Source organism: Neofelis nebulosa, chromosome 1 (assembly GCF_028018385.1).
Source record: "Neofelis nebulosa isolate mNeoNeb1 chromosome 1, mNeoNeb1.pri, whole genome shotgun sequence".
In the NCBI taxonomy this organism is placed as follows: Eukaryota; Metazoa; Chordata; class Mammalia; order Carnivora; family Felidae; genus Neofelis; species Neofelis nebulosa.
The window spans coordinates 5032478-5048913 of NC_080782.1; the positions used below are offsets into that span (position 1 = coordinate 5032478).

At 49.3% G+C, this 16436-nt stretch overlaps 1 long non-coding RNA gene across 1 annotated transcript; it reads right to left on the reverse strand.

The window, feature by feature from the left end:
* Positions 1–9205: 9205 nt before the first annotated feature.
* Positions 9206–15932, reverse strand: LOC131503682 (uncharacterized). The gene is made up of 2 exons (XR_009257527.1): positions 14694–15932; positions 9206–11591 (listed from the first exon to the last, which is right to left on the reverse strand). It is a non-coding gene; the product is annotated as an uncharacterized LOC131503682 (long non-coding RNA).
* Positions 15933–16436: the final 504 nt, after the last annotated feature.

Genomic DNA, 16436 nt, shown 5'->3' on the forward strand with positions numbered 1-16436 from the left:
TGATTTTGCAAACAGCATACAGTTGGGTTTTAAAAGCTTTGAGTTGCAGACTTCATCTTTTCCACGGAATATCTAGACTATTTCTGTTTAATGTAGTTAGTGACGAGAGTTGTGTTAAACTTGCCTTTTATTCCATTCCCCTGCTTTATGTTCTTTTTTTCTCTTTCACGCCTTCTTTTGTGCTAATTAGATATTTGCATCATTTTATTTTCCCCACATTAATATTGGTTACACATTGGGGTGCCTCAGTGGCTCAGTCGATTAAGTGTCTGACTCTTGATTTTGGCTCAGGTCACGATCTCATGGTTCGTGGGATCAAGCCTTGTGTCGGGCTCTGTGCCGCTCTCTTTCTGCCCCTCCCCCATGCACATGCTCTCTTGTGCTCTCTTGCTCTCCCTCAAAAATAAATAAACATTTAAAATAATATACCGGTTACACATTCTTGCAATACTCTTAAACTGGTTACAGAACTTTGTATTTTAAAATCAGAGAAAAAAAAAATCTAGTTAAACAAGTATCAAAGCGTGCTCCAGAGCATATTGGGAAAATATATCAAAACGAAAATACCAATGACAAACTATAACTCAGTGTATGTTGGTTTGTATTATATAAACTGAGTGCAGGCCTGATGAAACTACATTTCCCAGAACCCCCTTTTCTCTATGGTTCTGTTTAGAGTTGAAAGGAGAAATGCGCAAAATTTGGAAGGTGGGATTCCTAAGCCTTAGAGGCAGAAGTCATTAGACCTAACAGGTCATCACGGTTGGCTACAATGACAGGCAAACGCAGAGACGAGTGGCAGACCCCAGCTCTCTTCACTCCCCCCTGCTCTGGGTCCAAGGCATCCTCCTAACTGCTGGCCCTGCTAACCAACCCTGTCTGCAGGCCACCACCAGGCACCTGGTGTGGACCTGCACAGGTGGCGGTTACTCAGAGGCAGGCTCTCCCTTGAGGCAGAAGTTTCCGTAGATTTCACCACAGACGCCACCCTCTGTGATCCCACTCCGGAGGCTAGACTTGCAAACTCCCTTATGTCCACCAGCTCTGGCACCTGAGGGGAGCTGGTGCGTAGCTTCTCTGATCCTCCCCTTCCCTTTCTAGACCTCTACTCACTGAGCTCCGCCTGCGCCTGTAAGCCTTATTTCCCAGGAGAAGTTCCTTATTCTCTTCGTGCTAACAGTGGCTCTGTTCTTCTGATAGAACGCTGACTTACAGACAACACAAAAAGGATTGAATGGAGCACAGGAAGTCATTTTACACTGTTAGATTATACAGTTCAGAATGGATATATGACTTTAACGAATCTTCGATTACCAAACAACGGTGCCTAAAAACAAAAGGCGAAACTGTTCGGAAATACAAACAAGAAATGGATAGAAATGCCGCTTCTTGCTCTCTCACCTTGAAAACACTGATGTTTTGCTAGAAAGACGCAAATAACTCAAGAGGATTTGATAAGAAATAGGAAACCAGGAAAGAGCTCTTGCAATTTTAGAAGTTATCAAAAATCTGTCTTCAATAATATTGTTGTAGCCACATAATTTTACAAATCATTATCATGAAATCTTTAGGGAACAAATGCCACTCTTTAAACTATATAAGCATCTCACAGATGCAAAAACTTTAATACAACACTAATGTATATCATCTAGTAGTCTATTCCAGTAATAACCTACCCAAAGTATGTCTTATGGCTGGAATGTAAAAATAATTTTAACGTAAATGAAGTCATTCTATAATTCTTTTTTTTAAGGAGATGTTTATTCATTTTTGAGAGACAGAGAGCAAGTGTGAATGGAGGAGGGGGAAAGGGGAGGAGGACAGAGGATCCAAAGCGGGCTCTGCGTTGATAGCAATGAGCCTGATGTGGGGCTTGAACCCACGGACTGTGAGATCATAACCTGAGTTGAAGTCGGATGCTCAACCAACAGAGCCACCCAGGTGCTCCAGACATTCTATAATTCTTGAATGAATAAATAGGTCAAAGGGAAAAGGCTCTATGCTCTTTTGATAAATATAAGAAAGGTATTTGATAATATTCATTGCTAAAATTTAAAAAAAGCTTCTAGAACTAGGAATATAATGCTATTTTCTTAGTAATCTAATAACCTACAGGAAACTATCAATTAAAGTATATTTAGCAATTAAAAAATATGAGCACTCCCATTAAAATCAAGACTAAGGAAAACGCCTGCATCACTGGTGTGGTTCATCATTGATCTGAAATTTTAGAAAATGAAATAAGATGAGAAAAACATGAAGCCGCATATACTGCAAAGTAGTAAACGGTGTTGTCTGTCTTTACAGACAGATTGTCTACCTGAAGAGCCCAAGGGATTCAACCTATTAAAACTACTTTAATTAATCACAAACTCAAATGGAAGGGCCAGTTAGCAATCCAATGTACAGAAATCAATATCCTTCTGACATGCAACAATAAAGTCATCTATATATTTTTAATAAAAAGAATAAAGATAGTAGCAATAAACTTAAAAAGAATGCGCAGTCTCTGTGAAGTCGCTAATCATATTCTACTAGGAGACATTAAATTCCTGAATAAGGGAAGAGAGAAAATTCTTCTGGGTTGGAAGACTTATATTTATTTTTATATATACCTAATATGATTTAATAGAACTAATTTATAGAATCTAAAAACATAATAGTTAATGTGTTTACATTTATAGAATTCTATTAGTTTTTTTAACCTTGAAAAATTATTCCAAGATTTACCTAGAACAATAATACATTTACTGAAATTAACATGATAATTTGTTTCTTATAAAATAACATTCAATTTTGGAGGACGGGAGCTCCCCCTTCCTTACCAGACATTAAACATCTCAATTTACAATCTAATAATTAAAATGGTATTTTTCTGGTCAAGGAACAGACAAACTAATAATGATCAGAGCAGAGAGAAACTTCAGAAACACGCTCAAGCGTTTGTAAGAATTTAGTATGTCATTATCTCAATAATCATAGAAATAGTATATTGGATGGAATGACTAATTATTTGAAAAAAGTAAATTAGATTTCCTATCTCACATCATATAGGAAAATCAATCCAAAATGCACTGAAGATTTAAATGTAAAATACAAAGGCAGATGGTGGAAATATATGTATTTGACTGGGGGAGGAAATGCTAAGCATGACTCACAGAAAAAGTATCCCATAAATAGCTCTTCTCTTTGCTTTGGTTGATCATTAGCCTTCAAGTTTAGGCTTTGTTTTATTTTTTTTATTCTTTAAATTTTTTTTTAACGGAATCTCTACACCCAACGTGGGGCTCAAACCCGATGACCCCGATATCGAGAGCTGCATGTTCTACCAACTAAGCCAGGGAGGCACCCTGGACCACCATTCTTAAAATATTATGCTAACACATCAAACTGTTGTCTTATGTTTCATGACCTACTAGTTGAAAACAGTGGACAGGCTTTTCTCTCAAATTATTCAATCATACAAGGAAAAAAAAAACCTCACAAATGTAGAACGTATTTTCCAGTGCTGGGCTTACATTTACTATAAATATTTTTTTTCTTCCCATGATATTATGCATCACATTTTAAACATCAGGAGACTGGGTCCTCAGCTGTCCCAGGTTGAATTTCAACTTTTCTACCTTTTAAAAACCAACCGTAGAGAATGTGCCTGTGTTGGCAATAATTGTTCACAGCTATTTTCGAATCTCGAATTCTGGAAATGCCTTTGCCTGGCTGGCATGTTTTGTTTGCTTTGGGCATTCTGCAAATAAGATGCTTTTGGAACAGCACTTTCTGTCTTCCCCCAAGATAATTTGAAAAACACTCCCATGGTTTGTCATTTCGTTGTTTGGACATGAGGTGGATTCATCTGTCCATCACCAATCAAGCCTTTATTAACTACTAACATAATCACAGCATTTATGCGTATATTTCCCAAGACACTTCAAGTTTCACTGACTTGTTCTTAGAAATCAGTGGTAAAGAACAAGGAGAACCCATCTCCCTCCAGCAGCTGTGTGCCCTGTGGAAAACATGTACTATGTTCTGTGTCTCTAAAATAGGCTGAGAGCCTTGTCCTAAAAAGAGCCAGCTTCTTTGGAGGAGAAAAAAAAAAAAAACTTCGCCAACTCAAACTGTATGATAAAATGTAGTGTTCCAATGAGAAAGCACGAATTCCATCACAAAAGGAACGGAAGTGAATTTTGGAAATATTGCTTGAGCCAAAGGTGAAGACTAAATAAATTGAATATTTCCCTTTACTGTAACTGACATTTTCTCTGAAAGTTTTAGCACCCAGATAATCCAACGGATTAGCGATTCTGTTGAGTTCATAAATATTACTTGACTAATTAAGCAACCCACTCCAGTCGTTTAGTTTTTACTTAATAAGTACTTCTTTTTCCAAACCAGTGTGAAAACCTCTCTCTTATCAAGGACTTGTAGACGGTGGCTGATTCAGAGGCTGACAGGCACCCAGGGCCTGGAGGGGATACTCCTGAAATGTTCACAGATTCAGATACATTTTTGTCCTCAGACTCCTTTGTTCTGTCTTCCGTCCGGAGTGTTTGGAGGTGAACAGTATCCATCACCTGCTAGTTTGGGATTTTTTTAAGTTTTTTTTTTTTTTTTTAATTTTAGTTAGTTAACATACAGTGCAGTATTGGTTTCAGGAATAGAATTCAGTGATTCATCACTTACAGACAACACCCAGTACTCATCCCAGCAAGTGCCCTCCTCAGTGCTCACCTCCCATCTAGCCCACCTCCCTCCATCAACCCTCAGTTTGTTCTCCATCATTAAGAGTCTCTTGTGGTTTGTTTCCCTCTCTCTTCTTCCTCCTCCCCCTTCCTATGTTTGCTTCTCAAGTGCTTCCAAAAGACCTACACCCAATCGCTGCTTGCCTGTGCGATGCAGGGGTCTCAGGACACCCCTGTCCCTCCGTGAATCATAGGGGAGGGTGCCAGAGGCTCTAAGTCGCCCATGCGTACCGGGCGCCTCCCGCCGGCAGGTGTGGGGCTGGGGCTGAAGGGCTCTGTCCGATTCCCAAGGAGGTCAGGCTGAAACTGAACACTCCTCCAATTCAAGGATGTACTTGAATGGACAACGGCAGAGAATGGCTTCCTGGCCTCTATCGTTTTCTTAAACGTTGGTATGTGCCCTTTCTCTGCTGGTGAGGAAACTCCTGCCTTTTTCACAACTACTGATCTGTTAAGGAAGCACTGTAGCATCCCCGACTGACTCACAGCCTCGGAAATGCATTCCCCCGATCGCACACGCGTTTTCTGGGGTGTTGCCCTGTGTTTCTTACAGACGGGGTCCATCTTCTGCTTCTCCCACCTGCCACGTGGCCCCCCTTTGCCGGGGCGGGGATCTGGCCAACGTCCTGCTGTGCCTCACATTCAGAAGGAAGGAGACATTACGATGAGCACTTTTTCTCAACCAACAGCCGATTGGTGGGCTGGAGACAGCCCAGTCATCGCCTCCATCTGTTTTTCTGGTGGCACGGAATTCACTGGAAAGCTCTCTGCCAGCACGTCTCTGTGTCCAGCCTCCGACTGTGCCTCTAAGGGGGCCCTGCGCCACCCCCCCCCCCCAACTTCCTGGCTGGGCCCCGGAGGCCTCGCTGTCATGAGAAAAGAATCCACAGGTCCGCAAACTCGCTATTTTTAGGTCTTGGTGGACCTGAGCCAGTTTCCCGAGTGTAGTAATTATCCAAATATTTTATTGAATAGGGCCTTGAAAAATAACAACACACATCTTGAATCTGCTCGGAAATTTAAACAGGTTTAAAATGCCATGCAGCTAATTCACAAAGACAAACGGCAGGCACCTTGGCCCTGCGCTCTGGGGCCGGCCGCACCCCGCTCCTGGGTTCACGCCACACCCACCCCTCACAGGCCAGCAGTGCCCGGTTCGTGCCCAGGCACGCCTTTGCAGACCAGCTTCTCTTCTAAATGCAGCACTTGTGTGCCCCGCTGCCTCCGGGACCTGTCCTCAAACCTGACCTTTCCAAAAGGGAACGCCTCCTGCTCCCCGAAAGGCGCTGCATCTGGGGAGAAGACGACTTCTTCAACTGCTCAGGCCACCAAACTGGGTCCGATGCTTTGTTCTTCCCTCTGCCTCACTCCCCAGTTGAGCCTGATGACTCTCCCCTCAGACTCTCCGCTGAATCTGCCTCCTCCGACCAGTGCCCTTGCCTTTTCCCAAGGAACTTGTTCCCTGCCTCCAGACTGGCGCCCCTCCCCCCCACCCCCACGCCAGCCCAGGTACCTTTTCACAGACACACAGATTGATCTGTTAGAGAACGTAAACCCCATTTCGACTGCCTGGCACAGACTCCCAGGTGGTTCCCACCTCTTGTCCTGGCCTGTGACGGAGGGGTGGCATATCTGTGGGTTTTGAGGCCCCTCTTATCTCTGGTTGTTAAATGTCAGCTACAGAAGCTCCTGAGTCAAACGGTGGTTTAGCAACAAGAGGTGCCTTCAGCCTACCCCCCTCCTCACCCCCAAGTCCCAGTTTGCACAACAGAACAAAACACTCACCCCAAGGGTTTGGCTGGGAACGGAGAACAGTTAGAGAAATAGAAAAATTAATGAGTTCATTAGGGTGGGGAGCAGTGAGCTGTTCCCTTCCATCAACGGGCAGTTGGGGCCTGCCCAAGAGCTGTGCGCCCTCGGCCCCGTCTCCCCCTCATTAGAGGACAGACCGGCAGGAGACTAAATTGCAAGGGAAATTCCAGCTTCTCTAAGAATCTCGGAGGCATAACATCCTGAGCACAGGTCTGGCAGGTGCTGTGTATGGGTGACTCTGGCAAGCACCTGAGGTGCACTGATCCTTTTAACCTTCACACAATCCAAAGCTTAACTTACAACTATTGTCCCATTCTGCAGATGAGGAAACTGAGGCCACCGAGGTTCATGAGCTTGCCCGAGACCTCGCAGTCAGGAAACGGTACGGCCATTGCAAAGAAAACTCGCTCCACAGTCCCTGCTCCTAACCAAAGAGACAGATCTGAGTTTGGCAATGGGCTGTACACCCTGACTCAAGTCCAAAAACAGAGGAATTTCAGCAAACTCCCTAAGCTGGACCATCGGGTTCATTTACCCACAACGGCGTCCCCGCACAGAGTCACAGCTCACGGCGCTTTGGGTTATGAAGACAAGGTTTGGACAAGGCTGCTGATGAGCTCAGTGCGAGAGGGACATGGCAGCCTGGGGGCGACTCAGCTGCAGGTGTCGGGATGGAGGAGGGCAAGGGATCTGGAGCATCACACGCTCCATGTACGTGAAACAGTAAGTGCTTCTTGGAAAGAGTAAAGGCAGGGAGCAAGGAGCACAATGCAGTGAAGGGGCCTTCGGCACGTAAGAATGAAACGGTGAAAAACAAACACTCCTGCTCCACATTCAGGTTGTTTTTTTTACCTCCCAGATTCATCTTCGTCTCCGTCTCTGTGTCTATATACGCGTACTGGGAGACACTGGTGTGAGTGGAACACAGGTCACACAGGAAAACACGTGCCACATGCCAAGTGTCCTGTGGTGCTTTTAGAATGGACCCATGGCGTCACCCGCTGAGGCAGGGGCTCCTGCGTGCACCCCCAAGGCATCCACCCCAAGCCCCTTGGGGGGAACCCGGAGGCTCTCCGCTCCGCCACGTGGAATCGATTACGCGGCCCATGATGATTTTAGCCCTGAAACGTTCTGTGGCAGTCAGGGCTGTCTGTTGGCCAGACCCGTTTCCTTTCTGCTCTGGGCTCCCCGCTCCACTCCATTTTCGAGACTCCCTCACAGGATACGGGGCCACGGCCCCGGTTCTGACAGCCGGGATGCGGGCAGGAGTTACGTGTGGGCTCCCCAGGCCTGGGCCCTCAGCCTCCCGCAGGATCTCTCATGCTATTTCGTCCCTCTCCCGCTGGCACTGTGTCGAGGACCGCAAGGCCCCGGGAACGGCAGAACTTCTGGATGGAGGAGGCTGGGTCCCCGAGTGACTGCGTGGCGTGGGCCCCCCCTGCCACAGCCAGGCCCCATCACAGACTCACACTGGGCTCGCATGCGAGTGAGAAGGAACTCGGCCTCGGGCAGGCCCTGAGACGTGAGCTTGTTTCCTCTGCCAACCGCGGCTGCTTGACCAATCTCTTCCCCTTGGAAATCCCTCCGAAGTTAATGCTGTGCCCGTCACTGCCTCTCTGCTTCTCTCCAAGTCTAGGAGACACCTCTCCTCCACCTCCAACCTCTGCCTCACAGTGCCAGCCGCTAAGGCAGACTCGGCCTCTTAGGCCACAGGTCAGTCCATCGGCTCCTCAGTGTAAATCTTTCAATGGCGCCTCCAGACACAGCTTTCCGGGGGCTCTGATGCGGCGGACGGACTTCCTGTGACTGCCCGGTCTACAGCACCGCCCACGGGGGCCCGGCCGCAGGACCGCTGGGCATTTCCGCCCTCGGGGCTATTTCTCTCACCAGCCTCATCCTGGAACATCCTTCCATCTCTCTGCCTTCTACCTCCCTCGGCCAGCTTAACCCCTCCGCATCTTGTAGGATCAGTCTGGCAACGTCCACCGTGTGGTTTCCTGCCCCCCCCCCCCCCCCCCCCCGCCCTGGCCAAGAACCTGCACACTGTGCACGTCACCATGTCTTCTGCACCAAGAACACTTAGGACAGAAACTCTGCCTTGGTTGTCTGCGTGCCTGACACACAGAAGGGCCTCAACAGCTACTTCTCAGTCGTGACAACGAAAAATGTCTCCTGTTGGGGCATCTGGGTGGCTCAGTTGGTTAAGCATCTAAATTTAAAAAAAAAAAAATTTTTTTTTGTTGTTTATTTTTGAGAAAGAGAAAGACAGGGTGTGAGTGGGGGAGGGGCAGGGAGAGAGGGAGACAGAGAATCTGAAGCAGGCTCCAGGCTCCGAGCTGTCAGCACAGAGCCTGAAGTAGGGCTTGAACTCACAGACTGTGAGATCATGACCTGAGCTGAAGTAGGACACCCAACCCCACTGAGCCACCCAGGCGCCCCAAGCATCCAGCTTCTGCTCAGGTCGTGATCTCATGGTTTGTGAGTTCAAGCCCCAGGTCGGGCTCTGTGCTGATAGTGCAGAGCCTGCTTGGGATTCTCTCTCTCTCTCTCTCTCTCTCTCTCTCTCACTCTCTCTCTCTGTCCTTCCCCCACTCGTGCTTTCTCTCTCTCTCTCTCAAAATAAATAAACTTTAAAAAATGGGCTCCAAGTATTTACCACTAATTTAGTCTTTATTTTTTATCATTGAGATGTTTAAAATAGACACCATACATAATACATCATTTATCTTACACTCTGAGGGAACAGGACTTTCCACACCAACTGATACTACAGAGGACGTTCTGCGTTGACAAACTTCTAATATTCTCTACTCTATACCCACTTAATATTAATCCTGAAGCATTTTGAAATATGCATTTTCTGCTTTCTCAAACCAATCTTTTAAAAATATGCTTTAATTTATGAGAATTAAAAAAAATTCAATCTCCTTTATATTAGTTTAATAGATTGTTTGTATTTAAGGTATACAACATGGTGATCTGATACACACAGTAACACGATTACTACAGTGAAGCTAATTAACGTATCCACCTTCTCACATAGTTACTCCCCGCCTTTTCTTTAGGTGGGGCCCTTTGACACCTTCCCCCTCCTACAGAGCCCACCTTCTGTTGTGCCCACCACGGTCAGGGAGTGTCTTCTTGGTCCAAGAGAGTCAAGGCATAATTTGGGGCTCCCTGTTTCTAGATTCCCTAACAGACTATTTCCCCGATCCTTGCACATTCGATTATGTCATACTCCGCGTGACATAACAAAGTTAATTTTTATGAGGTCTAATTAGTACAACTTGCTCTGCTGAGCCCCCAACTCTAATCGTCCCTATTGGGCCTTTTTTGCAGGCAAGCCTCAGACTCCTCATCTGGAAAGACAGGAGACTGACCTGACCATCTGCAGGGCATTGGTTTCTCAAATCCCGGGAGAGTGGCAGTCCTGGGATCCCATGCTGTTGAAAGGGGATGGTTCCTACTGCAGAGACAGAGGAGCAGGGCTTGGGGCAGTGCTCAGCAAAGGGGCTCATGCTCACATCACCAAAGACAGCACCAGATGCCGTAGGCCTCCAGGTGAGACACAGCATCACTTCTGCAGTTGTCTTGCCGATAAAAGACAGAACCCGAATTCGATCAAGACCTTAGATTCAACGGCCAGTTTACAAAAATACAGATGACAGGAAACGTGTTAAATGATACCACAGGGAGATATGATTGGCAAAATCCAGACTGTGGGAACAAACGAACCATTTGTTCTTCAACAACAGATTGCCCCCCCGCCCCCCCAAAAGATAGGAGAAACCATAGATTAAAAGCATTAGAAGACACAAATCAATGAATTGCAATTTATAGACCTCTTTTTTGAGATATCAATAACACATTTTATGATAATCAAAAATATTTATTATAGATCAGATGTTTGGTGATATTAAGTAAAACATCATTCATGCTTTGATATGATAATATCGTACTTATGTTTCAAAACGCGTATGACTATAAGTTAGTGATGCATACTGAATTATTATTTTTTAATGTTTTTATTTCCGAGAGCGAGAGAATGAGAGCAAGCATGGGGGAGGGGCAGAGAGAGAGGGAGACAGGATCCAAGGTGGGCTGTGTGCTGACAGCAGTGAGCCCGATGTGGGGCTCGAACTCACAAGCCACGGGAACATGACCTGAGTCGAAGCTGGACGCTCAACTGACTGAGCCACAAAGGCACTCCCCTGCATACTGAATTATTTATGGGTGAGATGAAATATTATCTGGGATTGGCTTCAAAATAATTGGAGAAGGAGAAAGCAGGTGAGGACACTGGTGAACAAGTGTGACCTTGACTTGGAGTTACTGAAGCTGGGTAAGGAGCACACGGGAGTTCAATACGTATGGGCTCTCCACTTGTTGTCGAAGTTTGCAACTTTCCTTAATTAAGGATAAGAGGATGATCATTTTGCCAAAAAATTCATTCCCAAGATTTCCTTTCACGAGCGACAATGGTGCTTGAAACTCAAAAATCTCAGCAGCCACCTGGGCAGGAACGTCGCTCTCCGAAGGAAGCCTGTCTCTGTGAACGCGCACAGCACTGCCCGGCCACCCCATCGTATCACGTGCTTTCTGGGGATCGGAGATTACTCACCAGCCAGACACAACTCGCCTCCTACTGTCCACTTTCCATGCTGCGTTGGCGCTTTCTGAATTGGCTGCTGCTTTAAGGTGCTGTCCGTAGCAAGTGGCAGTGAGAGGTGTCCAGAAAATGGTACAAGTCACCAGAGAGCCTAGCGCTTCCGATGCCAGGGATCTGCAGGGGGCCCATGGTGGAGCTCGTTCTGCTGCCTGGTGGCACGGTCCAGGCTGTCTTTCCCTCGTTCGGCCTGGTTCCTGGGGTGGTGGTCACATCTCTCCTCTGGCCTCAAGGTGGCTGCAGCTGTCCCAGGCGTCCTCTGCGGATGCAACCCTGTCCAGGGGTAAAGCAGGGAGTGTCCCCCTGCTATGTCTCTCTTTATTCATCCAGAAGGCTTTCCCACGAGTGTAGTGTCCTGGCAGCCTTTTCCTCTAGAATGGAGGCAGGTATTGTGCTTACATTGGTGCTGGCAGAGAGGATGAGACCACCAGCAGTGACAGGGACCCTTCCCCCATGCCTGGCCATGAAAATACCTGAGCAGAATCAGGGCTCTGCCGGCTAGAGCAGAAAGGGGCAGTGGGGACAAGGGACTTGTGTGGGCAACCAGCAGCATCCACCTAGAGGTTGACATTTCAAGACAGGAGAATTCAGGCTCACGGTGCCACAGCTGCTTTCTCAGGAGAATGGCCGTCTGGCACCCTGGGTGGCTCCCGCGTTCCCGCCAGCTGCAGAGGAGTGGCTTTACACCCCTTTACTCCAGGCAGGTGCTCTCTAGGACCCTACCGTCCCTACTGCTCCTGGCTCACGTCATACTGGGGCCCTGATTATTCCCCTCCCAGCGTCCCATGCCCCTCACAATGTGACTGCAGCTTCTGGAGCTTCTTCCATCAAGAGGTGGAGGCTACACCCCCCCCCCCCCCCCCCGGATCTTGTCAAGGCCTCGTCACTTGCTCGAGCTCACAGAATGGTGAGGAAGGAAGTGAAGGCATGCCAGTTCGTAATTCGTGCATGTCTGCTTGCTTTCCTGAAACCCTGTTCAGCCACCCTGAGAACAAGCTGGGGCTAGCCTGCTGGATAATGAGAGATACGTGCACCAGTTGACCCTGGTGTCCCAGCTGCCCGCCAGACAGCCAGACAGCCAACGGCCGTGTGAGTGTGGCCACTCTAGACCAGCCAGCTTCAGCTCACCTGGCCACGGACTGCAGCCTGGAAGCGATCTGTAAGCTAAGATGAGCCGTGTCTGAAGCAGATCAGTAGAACCACACAGGTGATCTGCAGACTTCTGAGCCACACTACACCTTAATTTTAGGCCACTGTGTTTGGGAGTGGTCTATCTCCCAGCAGTAGCTGACTAATATACGCACACCCAGATTTTTTTTCAGCTATTTTTTATAACCTATTCAGTTCCTGTGAGCAACTGGGCTCGGGGACCCTGAATTAGGCAGAGTTTTTCCAACTTCACTGTGCTTACGAATTGGCCAGGGAATTTACTTATACAGATTCCTGGACTTCACTCTTAGAAACTTTCCATAGATTGGGTGAGCTCCAGATATCTGCATTTTAACCAGCATATCTGATTCTGGCACAGGAAGTCCATGGTAATGTCTGCTTCGGAAACCATTTGTTCATGAGAATGAATCACTAAACCACAGTATAATCTCTAACATTACCTGTCCTTTAACATCAGGAGACAGACAGAGAAAAGTTGAATTTGGCCACAGAAAAAAAAGCATGGCTCATCTGTGAAAACTGATAAGCAATGACCAAGACCTCCCCTACCCAGAGTCACAGGGGATGTAGCTGACTTAGTACCATTTCTTGTTTTACAGAAAGAAATCTACTGCTTCTCATTTATATAAAAACTCATGATCAGATACGTAAATAATGAAACCCTGGATTTAATGATAGGAAGTTAACTATGGCTGATGAACCAAAGTTAGAGGGATCAGCTGGAGACAAAATACAAGCATAGAGCAGACAGCCACGGGGAAAACAAACTGAGAACGTTGAAAAGGAGTGAACAACAATCTGTGGAAGAGATCCTGGAAGCCAGGAAAGGCTTTCATTCCTGTTGAGTTGGTCAACCGACCGATGGCCATTTCACCAGCGTTCATCCAGGACCTACTATGTGCCAATCACAGTCCTCAAGCTTGCACACAGCAGGGAAAAGCACAGATAAACAGCCCTCTCCTTGCGGAGCCATAGATTCTAATGGGGGGTGGGGACATAGATAATAAACAAGGTAAGTAAAATTCACGAGATGGCATAGTGGATTGAACTGTGCCCCTCACCCCGCCAAGATGAACTTCAAGTCCTAACCCTCCAGTAGAATGTTAGCCTTATTTGAAATAAGGTCTCCGCAGATGTAATCAAGGTAACATGAGGTCATTAGGGTGAGCCCTAATCCAGTACGAACGGCATCTAACAAGAGGAGACATAGACACGGAAAATGCCACGCAATGACGGAGGCAGAGCCCGGAGTGGGGCACCTATAAGCCAGAGAATGCCAAAGAAAAGAGCAGAAGCTAAGAGAAAGCCATGGAGCAGGTCCTCCCCTAGAGACCTCAGAGGCAGCCTGGCCTTGCTGCCTACATTGCGGGCATTTAGCCTCCAGAACCGTAGGAGAATAAATTTGTTGTTATAGGTCACCCAGTGTGTGGTATTTTGTCATGTTCGTGGCCCTGGGAAACCAATGGAGATGAATGCTAAGAGAAAAATAAAACAGGGAATGGACGGGGGGAGTGCTGAGGATCAGGTTTGTGAGAGAGGGGAAGGAGAGAGCCAGGTGCGGACGTGGGGGAGGAGAATCCAGGTGGATGCAGCAAGTGCAAAAGTCCTGAGGCTCAAGTCTGTCTGCTAATGCTCGTGGCTTGGAGCAGGCTGGGTTAGGAGAAGAGCTGAAAGACTAAATGAGAGAAAAAGGGATGAGAACAAGACAAGGTAGGGACTTATAGGTCACAGTAAGCCTCAGTTCGAAAAAGAAAGCCACTGGAGGGTTTTGAGCAAGAGAGCGTCATAATCTTTTTTCTTTTTTTTTTCTTTTTAAATGATCACTCACAAGCTGCTCTGTGGAGAAAAATGCCAAAGAGGGCAAGAATGGAATGTGGAAAACTAGCAAGGAGGCACTGGCCTAAAATATGCTAGAAATAGCCGTGGCTTGAAGGGGCTAGAGGTGAGAGCAGGGAGGGAGGAAGGGGTAGCTGTTGGATTTGGATGTTTCTTGCAGGTAAACCCCGGAGAATTTGTTGGTTATGGAGAGAGGAAGCTGGGATGACTCCAAGAATTTTGGCCCTAGGCCCTGGAAGCAAGGGGTTCCAGAATAACGACTTGTTTCTCCAGTTTGTTTAACGCACACGTTCTAATCCTTGGTCGTGATTTCCACGTGTACAATATACACTGGCTGAAAAATGTCTGAACCAAAATAGTCATTTTTATTATTTATACCATTTGCCAAAACGCCTCCGTAGGCAACCCACGGATTTTTCACCGTGTTAGGATGTTTGAAGTGTCAGCGCTTAGTAACGTGTACTCACCTATGGCAGAGGCCAGGCAGGAGAGCATGTTGAAAAGGCCTTGTTTCAATATGTTTCAAAGGAATGCAGCCCAAGCGCTGCGCTTCCTGGAAGTTGCCCGGCCAGGGCTTGCATCCTCTGGGCGGGGGCCAGATCTGGCGCAGGGGGTGTGGGGGGCTCTGGAAGGGCCATGGTGTCCGCGCTGGCCGGGCTCCAGTGGCTACACGCAGACTTACATAATGACACTCTGGCGTTTGCCTTGGACTTCACAAAACGTGTGGTTAGCGTCACATTCCAAACAATACCATTGTCACACCGGGCTTAGAGCATCCTCGGGCACCCGGGACTCGCACAGCGGACAGGACCTCTACGGAATCCTGCCAACCCAGTGCCGGCCTAGAGGCCAGACACCCAAGCACGCAGGAGGCACTGCCAAGTCGGCCTCGGGGAATCGCACCAGCGAGCTAGCTTGCAAGTTTTAACTTCATTTTCTTCATAGAAAATCATTTTTAAAAGGAAACAGAAAAGCCTTAAAAAAAACAAAACAAAAAAAAAAAAAAACCCCGCCAAGGAGAGTCCTGCTCCGGGGCGGCGACTTAGCAGGCAGTGCTGCCCAGGCCGCCGGCGAACACGTGGGCGGGCACGAGTGACCGCAGCGTGACCGGCTGCACACGGGCGCCTGAGGATGCACGGGACGGGACTCGGGGCATTTTTGTCCTTTCTCTAAAAGAGCGGCCTATCCGCGGTCCTTGCTGGCCTGGCCCACACGCACGGCCAGCGGGCAGCCTCAGGGCATGGCACGGGGCGGGATCCCCGACCCCGCCCGGCGGCGCGGAAACTTCCACCCAGCCGCGGCGGCGGAGGCGGCGGCGGCGGCGTCTCGTCCTTGCGCACGCGCAACGTGACCGGGCGGCTGCCGGGGACCCCGGGCACAGCGCGCATGTCTCCACGCCTCGGCCTTCTCGCGGCGGCGGGAGGTGGGGCCGGCAGACGTAGCCCTGCCAAAGGCGACGAAGCGACCTCCTCGTTTCTCCCTCGCTCACCGCAGCCAAGTCTAGTCTAGGGAGACCCACGCCACCGCCGCCACCGCCCCTTCAGCCCCTCCCAGTCGCGTCTCCTTCCGATGCGTTGCTCTCCCCACCCTCACGGAGGAGCGCCCTCGTGCGCAGGCGCGGTAACCAAGGCGGCGGTGTCTAGTGAGGATTTGAAATCAGCCGCGCGTGCGCACTGACGTCTCGGCCCCGACGAGGGAGGCAGCGCTTCCTCCCCGCCCCGCTCCCTCCCCGCCCCTCATTGGAGCGGAGGCGGCGGCGCCCCCTCCTTCCCCCGCGCCCTGTCGCCGCCGAGAGTGTCTTTTCGCCGCCGCCGCCACCGCTGCAGGAGCACGGAGCGAGCGGCGCGAGCGTGACCGAGGGCCCGGCGCACGGCGGCGGCCCTCCCGCGGGTCCCGGGCCGCGCGGCGCCTGGGCCCGCCCCCTCGGCCCGGCCGCCCGCCCCTCTCCGATGGCCTCTCCCCCCGGCCCGAGTGGAACGCCGCCGCCGCCGCGGCCCCCGCGCACGCCCCGCGCCGCGTGAAGGGAGCCCGACAGGCCCGAGCCGCCCGCCGCGGCCTGCCCGGGCCCGCCCCGCGCCGCGCCGGGACCCCGACGGGAGACGCCGCCGCCGCCGCCGCGAGCCGGCCGGAACCGGGGCACAGGCCCGCGCGCCCGTCTTCCCGTCCGCCCGCGGCCCGTCCGTCCGTGCGCGGCGCGGCCGGGGCTCGGG